The 12,292-nt window shown below is 41.2% G+C and overlaps 1 pseudogene across 1 annotated transcript; it reads right to left on the bottom strand.

Annotated features, from left to right (window-relative positions):
* Positions 1 to 828: 828 nt before the first annotated feature.
* On the bottom strand, positions 829 to 2,159 carry LOC308095705 (chemerin-like receptor 1; annotated as a pseudogene). The gene is made up of 2 exons: positions 1,698 to 2,159; positions 829 to 1,396 (listed from the first exon to the last, which is right to left on the bottom strand). The product of its transcript is annotated as a chemerin-like receptor 1 (transcript).
* Positions 2,160 to 12,292: the final 10,133 nt, after the last annotated feature.

Below are 12,292 nucleotides of genomic sequence, written 5' to 3'. Positions count from 1 at the left end.
CCCTGGTGGTCCCCGGACCCTACGTTGAGAACCAGTGAAGTAAACTCAACCTGTATAAAACAGGATCACATTCAATAGGTGTCAATGAATATTTGATAATAGCTAATAATAGCTATTATTATTATAGCTATTATTATTATCATAATTCTTTATAAAATCTCAGATTAATATAACGCTTTTCTAAGTACTCAAACGTATTTTAAGGGGGAGTGGGGTTGAAAATAATCAACTCTTTAAAGGAAGAAAACACTATTACATTCCAAAATGAATGTTCATGATAAGTGATTGGACATGATAACAGTCAATCAAAATCATCTTTATTGTCACATAACAGGTTTACAGGTGTAAAGAAGTAGGCTGAATTTGTTTTCTTCATACAAGCTCCAACAAAAACAGTTCATGCTGCTCTTACTGCATGTTCAATGATACATGTTCTTAAAGCATTGGGATGTCAAAGTAGCCTACCCATTTTGTGACATGGCCATCGCGTCTATATTATAACATCATGTGAAACATTTTCCATTGTCCACATTGTAATGTGTACATAATGTGTGCAAGAAAATCCTGTTTTTGCGAACAAACAATGACATCCTGTGGGTTTAAGTGAAATTGTTCAGAGGCCCCTCAATGTGTGATTACAATTAGGGCTAGATCGGACAATGTGATCGTGATTTTTGTAGCGTTTTGTGTGAGTTTTGGACAAAATCTGTAGGCTAGTGAAAAAGTGTGTTTTTGAAGAAAAATCTAGTTAGGCAGAAATGAGTGTGACCCTTGGGGAGTTGCTTCATTATCCCAGGAATCCAGGAAAAATACACTTTTGATTCTACTCTATACCTGTGCCTCAGACAAGGCAGTCTCTTGACTGGTGGTCCCTGGGTTTGTGTAAGTGCTGGTCTGAGGCAGCTCTTCAGTGAAGGCTTTCTCCATCACTTTCAGGATAGACCTGCGAAATGCATCCCTGAAATCCTGACCAATGAACACGTACAACAGCGGGTTCAGGCAGCTGTTGAGAAATGCCAGGCAGACAGCTATGGGATACCCAATGTTGATCACATTATCCAGTGTTTCACTGGGCTCTTTGATATTCCCCAACAGAATCAGTTCTATGATGTGATAGGGCGCCCAGCACAGGAACAAGGTGGTGATAACAGCTGCTATGATTTTGAAGGGGCGACTTGAATGGCTGACCAGAGAGCGATTCCTCCTGAGCCGGTAGATGATGACAGAATAGCAGGAGACGATGACGGTGAAAGGGACCACGAATCCCATGAGGAACTCATTGATTATTGATATTATTGATGATCATGGCCCCAAGTCGAAAATTCCACCACCGAATCTCTCCAGGTTTATTGTAGTCATCGGTGAATGCAAAATTGTAGGAGCACTCAATGATGTCCTTATCAAGGAAGGATGGTTGCGTGTAACCTCACTCCGTCAAATGGAAGAAGCTTGCGACACACATTTTGTTTCACAGCGTACTTGCATCTGAGACTTCGGGCGCAGAATCGATGACAGACGGAGTTTCATTTTTTCAAGCTACTAGGCAGGTGATTGGATGATCCCGCCCCTAGCAGCCGCTGATTGGTTCGTATGCGCAGCGGTTCGGGCAGCTTTACTCTGTGAGCAATCCCAGACCCTCCTTCCTGAAACCAAATGCAATGCAATGCATGAGATTTCCGGAGGGAGGGGGTGTTTACCAGGCTAGGTTGCGTGGTCTTAAAGATGAAGTAAGGTGAGCTGAAAACCAAGGCCAGTACCCAGACACACAGACTCACACAAGATGCTTTTCTGACACTGCGGTGGTTCTGGGCCCACACTGGCCATACCACACATACACATCTGTCAACACTGATGACCATCAGAATGTAGACGCTGGCAAACATGTTCGTGAGGAGAACGATATAGTTCAGTTTGCACATGAATTTGCCAAAAGGCCAGTGGAAGTCCAGAGCTGTTTCTGTGATGGTCAAGGGCAGGAACGCTGCAACGAGGAAGTCGGCCACAGCGAGGTTGAGATACCAAACAGTGTTGATGGTTTTCTTCATTTTGAAGCCTGTCACCCAGATGACAACTCCGTTCCCCAACACGCCGAGCACAAAGACCAGGCTGAAAATGACGAGAGACACGATCTTGAGGGATTTTTCCATATCCATCGTCCTAAAACCTAAAATAACAAAACAAAGGGAGGTTACATGATTTGTTTCATCACACAACTCCATAACCATTTATAATGGCCTAAATAATGTTGAGGAATCATTTCACCACATCAATATTTACAACTATTAATTAAAGATAAGTGATATATTTACGTTAAAAAAAGGGTTAAATGGATTTCAAACATGTTGGGGTCATTTTACCTACTCTTTTACTTTACTCTTTTGTGAGCACCCCGGACACTTTTGAAGTTGCTTGATTCTGTATTTAGATATTGTATCTTTTAAGTATGATAGATTCATCAAAAACACCCGTCCTTGGTTTTGGTGTATTTAAGTTTTTTTTTCAATTAAATTATAAAAGTACTTAAAAAATCACGTCCCTTCGCGTATTAGAAGTAAGTCACCAGAACCAAGGACTGGTGTTTTTGATGAGTCTATCATGGTTAAAATGGAGTTTTAAGTTACAATGGGTTTGTATAAAAAGGGGGCGTGTCTGATAAAATTTAGATTTTCATTTGATCATCAAATGAATATCAAATATCGAAATAAAACTTTACACACACCTTCCCATTAGGCCGAAGGAATAACCTCCCTTCCAAATGTTTCTAATCGGCCTCATGGTGTACAGGCCACTTAACCTTTTAGCCAATAACCTTTGAACCATAGGTCCTACAGTCCAACAAATGTTTTACCCATAGGCCATGTCCATTTCTGCCTTTTTCAAAACACACTTTTTGCTACTGCTACCTACAGATTTTGTCCAAAACTCACACAAACCGGTAAACTCTCTGGAGTCATGGGATCATGATGTATATGTCACATTTTTTTTATTCAACTCCAATTGGCTACGATTGGCTTTCAAAGTTAGCGGGAAGGGGCCATTTTGCGCAAATGCCACAAAATATTAACTGCTGTGGAACTTTGCAGCATTTTGAAAATAGCAGATCTACGAGCTTGCAACATATCACAATACGACACAACTCACGCAAGGCAAGCTTGTTGATCTGCTATTTTCAAAAAAATGTAGACAGCATTTGACAAATCTTATCATATTGGGGTGCTGCCTGGCACAAAATCAATTCAAATGGGGGTCCACAGCCAAATACATGTCAATGCGGGGGTCCTTGAAAATGTTTAAGAACCACTGCTCTAAACAACACCGAGCCAAACGCTATTTGGCTTAGTTTGTTGCACACATTTTTATTAGGCGCAATTTATCTCATGCGTGATGTGACAAACAAGGTTTTTATAGTTCATTTTGTTTGCCAGTCATTAGATTCACAAATTCAACAAACTTAACATAACTTCAACATAACATCCAGTCATCCCTTATTTTGAATCACAGGTTGTGGGACCTCTATGGAGCTCATCTCAATGCACTTTCACTTATGTCCATAGGGGGCGCCACAAACACACAAAGTTGCACTGTCCGTTGCACAAACTCTACTCCCCCCCCCACCACAGCTTCCTCATGTCCTGACGGCTGCAACCCACGACTGACACTGACCTGGGTAAGGCAACCCAGTTTGTGTGTGCTCACTGTGCTGACTGACTGTGGTTTTATGAAAACGTAAAACCTTTCATAAAATATGATGACAATAACAAGCTTACAATCTGAGGCAACACATTAATGTTAGTGTCAGAGTTGATATTGTAGAACAATATATGTAAAGAAAAAAATCTATAATAATTTGATATACCGGAATGTTTTGAAGCTATAGTATTTGTAAAAGTGCACAAATAAGTACATACATTGAATACTATAGAAGCTGAGGTTAGGGGATGTCTCTGTACTGTAGAGTTGCATCATTATTGATGATATATTTACAGCAAGGTTGTAAACACTGGTCAAGAGCCTATATAAAAACAACTACAACATCAATTCCATTAACATGTTTTAATATATTCAAACTCAGCAGCAATACAATATTGTTGTCTATGTACAGCCACATATTTGCACATTGAATTTCAAATACTAAAACACTACTTCAATATATCTACTAGTAATAATAGTGATATATCAGAGCTAGTAATAATAGTGATATAACAGAGCTAGTAGTAATAATATTGTATACTCACATAGGAGAGCGCAGGGCAGAGCGAGGCCTATTCTGTCCTGAGATGAACAACTCTGAACAAACTTCTACTTTCTCTTTACACTGAACTATCTACTGCTGAGAGAGAGAGAGAGAGAGAGAGAGAGAGAGAGAGAGAGAGAGAGAGAGAGAGAGAGAGAGAGAGAGAGAGAGAGAGGGAGGGGTGGTGTGAGAAAGACATTGCATTTCTTGTGATGAGTTCATAAAAAAAATCTACTTCTCTGTTAATTTCAGCTCTGCTCTTCCTTCTTGCGGTTCATTGCAGAGTTTGTCTGCAGTTCCTTGCAGAGTTTGTCGTATGCATGAATAAGAAATTAATATCTTGCATAAACTTCTTGTTTTATACCTATTTTATGCTTTTATATCCTTACATATGACAGATTATGTCATTTATACATTTTAAATAACATTTTAAACGTTACATTTTATTTTAAAACAGCAAATGCATCATCATGTCTTCAGGACAGATTGCTGACCATTCCCACAAAATGCATGAAAGTCCACCCATCTGTACTTGGATGACCTTGTCACTTTGACCTTTGAGACCCAGAAGTTGATCATCTCTTTAAGGCAGCCTGCTGATCACTCATTAGTTATTTGGTTCACAGACAGACAGACAGACAGACAGACAGACAGACAGACAGACAGACAGACAGACAGACAGACAGACAGACAGACAGACAGACAGACAGACAGACAGACAGACAGACAGACAGACAGACAGACAGTATTTATACTTTCATCATCATTGAAAGAGACACCAGTGATCTGCAGAAGAGAGGGTGCTCAGAAGAGGAACATGAGCACTGTGGCCTGGCCAGAGTGAGGACAGCTACCACGGACGAGGGTCCAGGGGGAGGCAGGGACAACCAGCCGGTGAAACAAAACAAAAAAAACGAACTGAAACAGTATTGTGTGTTTACAAAACTCATTCAAATTAATTAAAATCATAGAGACAATTTCTGTTTAGGTTTTTGTCAATAGCTGTCTGCACCCCAGGATGAATAGTCTCCACTAAGGTGTAGACTAATGGGGATCCTTAATAAACAAACAAACAAACAAACAAACAAACAATAGCCAATATTTTTAAGATTTTTTTATTTCACCCTTGACTACACTATATAAACGTTAGTTAAATGTTAAAAAAAAAAAAAAACTAAAAACTAAACTCGCAAACCCAGGTGCACGCTCAAGGAGGCTGTTGGCATGTTCGTTCTCCGCTCATGCACCCATTTTTTCACCCTTTTTTTTGCAAACCACTCGCCCAACTCAGTCCTGCCCTCAGGCAGCTAAAACAATATGTATTTTGCTGCGTGACTGAAACACTTCCTCTTTAGGCACACATGCATCCCCATCAGTATAGAGAGCCTAGCCCTAGATGGACAGCAACTATGATGCAAAACACGCCATTCAAGTTTATTTTTTTTACATATATTGTCCTTTTAATAAGACAATAGTGGACATGAATGCGGTTGAGCCAAAACCATCACTTATGTTTAAAATCGTATCCTTTGATTGGCTGATAGTATAAACACAACTTACACAAGGAATTCATAAAGAGAAATTTGAATGACAGCAATTGTCCTGTAAGGTATTGAGTGACATGGGCTCGTGTTGCGACACGGACATGTTTGTATGATGCACACTTACTTCCGTACCTACCTATTAGTAAACAGTCAACGTGAACAAACACTCTCCGTATCATTATTATATATGTGAACTTAAAGAGTACAAGGATTACACAACAGCAATCAGTTAATAATTAAGTGTGTGCTCTTTAGAGAGCAGGGACATTTGTTGTGCACTGCTGTAGCATTGTTGAGGATTTCACTGTGTCTGACCTTGGACCATGCATGCTCAAACATGTGGTGAGCGGCCTGGACCGGAGCGGCTCGGAGCGACTGGCGGTCCTCGCTCAGAGTTCCGCACTGACCTTTTTATATACTCGCTCCCTGCTACATGACCGTATGTGTGTGTGTGCATGTTTGTGAATGCATGCATAAGTGTGTATGTGCATGTGTGTGCTGTGCATGCATAAATTAGTGTGCCAGGGATTCCGTTAGCCGGTATTTACCGGCCATTGACTAGCAAAATGTTTAATTGGCCGGTAATTATAAACACCACCGGCCACCGTGGCAGGTTGGGAAAATGCTGTTATTAGGCTATTTTATCATTTAAGCCTATTATTAATATTATTTGGATAAAGTAGTTGGCTACAACCATTAAAATCATAATAATTTAAAGTTTTTATCATGATCTGACTGTGTGGTTTAATTCCGACAGCCTGCTGCTGTGCGCTGCAGTTATAGATTAGCCTATTTGTTGTACGATGGTGTGTCGTGCGTTGAAAATATCAGAGCTACAAGCTCACAGCACGTCGCAACGCACCGCGTTGTGAGCTTGTATGTCTGCTTTTTTTGATACGCCACAACACAGCTGAGAGACACAGCTGTGTCTCCTCCTAATCAGTGAATAGGGTGGTTTGCTCGGGCGTTGATAAACAGAACCGGGATTTTCCGAGGTGATAGAATCTGAACCAAGCCGGACCCAATTGTCGATAAAGGGACCTGAACACGTGTGGGTCGTGGATATTATGCAAGCACAGTGACTGTCTGTCTGCAATGGATAAAAAGTTGGTGAAAGTTGGTGAAAGCTGGTGACACTGATTGCAGCAGGCAACTATAGGCAAGTAATCAACCTAGTTTTGCCTGATTCACTGCCTTTTGCTATTATCTTAGTGTAGTTTTATGCTTTTGCTTTTCCTTTTTGCTTTATTGTTAAATTAGTTGTAATCATAATTGTATTATTGCTCTGTAAAGCACTTTGAGCTGCATTTCATGTCATGAAAGGTGCTATACAAATAAAGTTTATTAAGGTTTCGAGGCCTATCAGGCTCTCGAAGCCTTATTGCATCTCTTGCCTTTCACTATTCTTCCGCCGTTTTTGGCAGTTCTGGCCTAACCGCGTGGTCACTTTTTACGAAACTCGGCAATATGGTAGAGGGCTATGCCAAACGGCGAAGAAACGAAACTCACAACTATCGGCCAAAGGGTGGCGCTATTTTACTCAATTGACTTTGAACAGGTACAACTCATGCCCTGTTTGACCCACATCCATGACACTTCGATACACATATGCGTCTCCTCATGCCTAATAACTTTCACACTCTGACTTTTGACCTCTGACCTTTAGATCTCCCACCATTTCGAATTATATGAAAAGCATTTAAAATCAAACTCCTCCTGGGATTTTTGAGCAATCTGCACAAAACTTTTTACACATGAACTTTGGACCTATACCGACAGACGTGAGCAAGCGGATTTTCCATAAGTGAAAACGTTAAGCTTTTATGAGCCAATGAATATTGCAGTTTTATGAAAATTATTCCTCTGCCCCTAACACATACATGCAGACTCACATTTGTTTGAAACTTTGCAATATTGTAGAGGGTCATTCCAAGTATCACTGAAACCAATCTTACTCCAATTGGTCAAAGGGGGGCGCTATAGCAATTTTTTTTAAATGCAAACTCTAAACAGGCAAAAGTCATGCCTCGTTTGGCCGACAGCCGTGAAACTTGCTTACATATGTGCCTTGACTCATGAGGAACATATCTATCACTTTGACCAGTAAGCTCCGCCCTTAGATTGTCTGCAATTTTGAGCAGTTTGAAAAACATTTAAACCCAGGATTTCTGAGCAATTTGCGTGAAAGTGTGTCGTGTGTGAAGTCCCTTTTCACCAGTTCAGGTCTGTTGGTCCAATAGCTTGATCGCTTAATTATTTGTCTTGAAACCACAGGGTCGCCTGTTCAAATCCCACCTCATGCAGACTTCATCTCAATTGCATTGCACACGACATGACTGTATCAATGAATAAACTTGTAATTGTTAAATGAAACCCTTATTGAGAGTAGTTATTTTCAATGTATGACGTATTTCATTCCCTCTTTTGTTTTGTTTTGTTGGATTCTCCTTTTTCACTGACTAAGGCTGTGGATTGAATAGCTTGATCAGTTCAGTGTTAGCCTCATATACCGGATGTCCACGGTTCAAACCCCACTCATCACAGTTTACATTTAAATTGCATTGTACATAACATGACCCTGTTAATTCAGACATGTGCAATTTTTAAACAATAACATGAAATGCTTTTGAGAGTAGTTGTTTTTTATGTATGACATACTTTCTTGTGAAAATAGCCGATCTACAATCTCACACCTTTTTAGATAGCAACGCATTGTGAGCTTGTAGATCGACTATTTTCACTAGTTTCCATTCCGAGGACACAAAAAAAAAACTTTATTGGTAAATGTTTTGTGAACCAGTGATCTAGAGTAGTTAGAGTCCTGTCTATCCAATAGCTCAGTCAGTACTGCGGCCATAGCTGAGTGGTTAGTGAGCCCGCCTAGGGAGCCATAGGCCCTGGTTGCCCCAGGTACGATTCCAGGCCAGCCCAGCAAATGTGTCGATGAAATGAAATGTGTCCCTGAGCAAGACTCTTAACCCCTAATTGCTCACAGGCCCTCATTGGAAACAAGGCCGCAAGGACTTTCATGAACGGACCTGTTAAAGGAATTATCCTTATCCTTTACACTGTCTAACCGTAAGTCTGTAGGTCCCTGGTTCAAACCCCAATTTAACCAGTTTGAAAAACATTTTAACCCAGTATTTCTGAGCAATTTGCGTGAAAGTCTGCCAAATCTGTGAGCTCCTTTTCACCAATTCAGGTCTGTTGGTCCAATGGCTTAATCATCTACCTTGAAACCACAGGGTTGCCGGTTCAAATCCCACCTCATGCAGACTTCATCTCAATTGCATTGCACACAACATGACTGTATCAATGAATAAACGTGCAATTGTTAAATGAAACGCTTATTGAGAGTAGTTATTTTCAATGTATGATGTACTTCATTCCCTCTTTTGTTTTGTTTTGTTGGATTCTCCTTTTTCACTGATTAAGACTGTGGATTGAATAGCTTGATCAGTACAATGTTAGCCTCATGTGCCGAAGGTCCACGGTTCAAACCCCACTCATCACAGTTTACATTTGAATTGCATTGTACAAAACATGACCCTGATAATTCAGACATGTGCAATTTTTAAACAATAACATGAAATGCTTTTGAGAGTAGTTGTTTTTTATGTATGACATACTTTCTTGTGAAAATAGCCGATCTACAATCTCACACCTTTTTAGATAGCAACGCATTGTGAACTATTAGATCGACTATTTTCACTAGTTCCCATTCCGAGGAGACAAAAAAAAAACTTTATTGGTAAATGTTATGTGAACCAGTGATCTAGAGTAGTTAGCGTCCTGTCTATCCAATAGCTCAGTCAGTACTGCGGCCATTGCTGAGTAGTTGGTGAGCCCGCCTATGGAGCCAGAGGCCCTGGTTGCCCCAGGTACGATTCCAGGCCAGGCCAGCAAATAAGTCGATGAAATGAAATGTGTCCCTGAGCAAGACTCTTAACCCCTAATTGATCACAGGTCCTCTTTGGAAACAAGGCCGCAAGGACTTTCATGAACGGACCTGTTAAAGGAATTATCCTTTACACTGTCTAACCGCAAGTCTGTAGGTCCCTGGTTCAAACCCCAATTTAACCAGTCCAAATATAATTTACTGAACAAAAATCATGACTTTGTTAATTAATGCAAGTTCACTTCTTCTCACTCTGTCGCTGCCTCTCTCTCACTCTGTCGATGCCTCTCTCTCACTCTGTCACTGTCTGTCTGTCTGTCTGTCTGTCTGTCTGCCTCTCTCTCACTCTGTCACTTTCTGTCTGTCTGTCTGTCTGTCTGTCTGTCTGTCTGTCTGTCTGTCTGTCTGTCTGTCTGTCTGTCTGTCTGTCTGTCTGTCTGTCTGTCTGTCTGTCTGCCTCTCTCTCACTCTGTCACTGTCTGTCTGTCTGTCTGTCTGTCTGTCTGTCTGTCTGTCTGTCTGTCTGTCTGTCTGCCTCTCTCTCACTCTGTCACTGTCTGTCTGTCTGTCTGTCTGTCTGTCTGTCTGTCTGTCTGCCTCTCTCTCACTCTGTCACTATCTGTCTTTCTGCCTGTCTGCCTCTCTCTCAATCTGTCACTGTCTGCCTGTCTGCCTCTCTCCCACTCTGTCACTGTCTGCCTGTCTGCCTGTCTGCCTCTCTCTCACTCTGTCACTGTCTGTCTGTCTGCCTGTCTGCCTGTCTGCCTCTTTCTCACTCTGTCACTGTATGCCTGTCTGCCTGTCTGCCTCTCTCTCACTCTGTCACTGTCTGCCTGTCTGCCTCTCTCTCACTCTGTCACTGTCTGCCTGTCTGCCTGTCTGCCTCTCTGTCACTCTGTCACTGTCTGCCTGTCTGCCTCTCTCTCACTCTGTCACTGTCTGCCTGTCTGCCTCTCTCTCACTCTGTCACTTTCTGTCTGTCTGTCTGTCAGTCAGTGTGTAACCAACATCTGAAGTGAACTGAGCTCCTGACCTCTGGCTAGTTGAGTATAGTAGCATTATTTTGTTATTTAGCAAGCTGCTAGTAGTGGTACCCTAAGTGCTTTTCTATTAGTATTGTATTATTAGCTTGTGTGGTAGTCTGTAGTTTATAGTTGTATTGTCTTTGTGCTTCAAGCAGTAGGCTATTGGCACTTTGTAGTAGTAGAAGTAGTTTCACCCTGTATAGGCCACTTGATTGCCTTGTGAAGTGTGTGGTTTAGCCAGCACAGCTCAAGGGATAAATAGGCAGGCTGAGAGTATTCTATTCAGTGTGTAACCAACATCTGAAGTGAACTGAGCTCCTGACCTCTGGCTAGTTGAGTATAGTAGCATTATTTTGTTATTTAGCAAGCTGCTAGTAGTGGTACCCTAAGTGCTTTTCTATTAGTATTGTATTATTAGCTTGTGTGGTAGTCTGTAGTTTATAGTTGTATTGTCTTTGTGCTTCAAGCAGTAGGCTATTGGCACTTTGTAGTAGTAGAAGTAGTTTCACCCTGTATAGGCCACTTGATTGCCTTGTGAAGTGTGTGGTTTAGCCAGCACAGCTCAAGGGATAAATAGGCAGGCTGAGAGTATTCTATTCAGTGTGTAACCAACATCTGAAGTGAACTGAGCTCCTGACCTCTGGCTAGTTGAGTATAGTAGCATTATTTTGTTATTTAGCAAGCTGCTAGTAGTGGTACCCTAAGTGCTTTTCTATTAGTATTGTATTATTAGCTTGTGTGGTAGTCTGTAGTTTATAGTTGTATTGTCTTTGTGCTTCAAGCAGTAGGCTATTGGCACTTTGTAGTAGTAGAAGTAGTTTCACCCTGTATAGGCCACTTGATTGCCTTGTGAAGTGTGTGGTTTAGCCAGCACAGCTCAAGGGATAAATAGGCAGGCTGAGAGTATTCTATTCAGTGTGTAACCAACATCTGAAGTGAACTGAGCTCCTGACCTCTGGCTAGTTGAGTATAGTAGCATTATTTTGTTATTCAGCAAGCTGCTAGTAGTGGTACCCTAAGTGCTTTTCTATTAGTATTGTATTATTAGCTTGTGTGGTAGTCTGTAGTTTATAGTTGTATTGTCTTTGTGCTTCAAGCAGTAGGCTATTGGCACTTTGTAGTAGTAGAAGTAGTTTCACCCTGTATAGGCCATTTGATTGCCTTGTGAAGTGTGTGGTTTAGCCAGCACAGCTCAAGGGATAAATAGGCAGGCTGAGAGTATTCTATTCAGTGTGTAACCAATATCTGAAGTGAACTGAGCTCCTGACCTCTGGCTAGTTGAGTATAGTAGAATTATTTTGTTATTCAGCAAGCTGCTAGTAGTGGTACCCTAAGTGCTTTTCTATTAGTATTGTATTATTAGCTTGTGTGGTAGTCTGTAGTTTATAGTTGTATTGTCTTTGTGCTTCAAGCAGTAGGCTATTGGCACTTTGTAGTAGTAGAAGTAGTTTCACCCTGTATAGGCCACTTGATTGCCTTGTGAAGTGTGTGGTTTAGCCAGCACAGCTCAAGGGATAAATAGGCAGGCTGAGAGTATTCTATTCAGTGTGTAACCAACATCTGAAGTGAACTGAGCTCCTGACCTCTGGCT

The sequence above is a fragment of the Gymnoscopelus braueri genome (assembly GCF_963280865.1).
Source record: "Gymnoscopelus braueri genome assembly, chromosome: 11".
Classification (NCBI taxonomy): domain Eukaryota; kingdom Metazoa; phylum Chordata; class Actinopteri; order Myctophiformes; family Myctophidae; genus Gymnoscopelus; species Gymnoscopelus braueri.
This window is presented reverse-complemented; position numbering and strand designations above follow the sequence as displayed.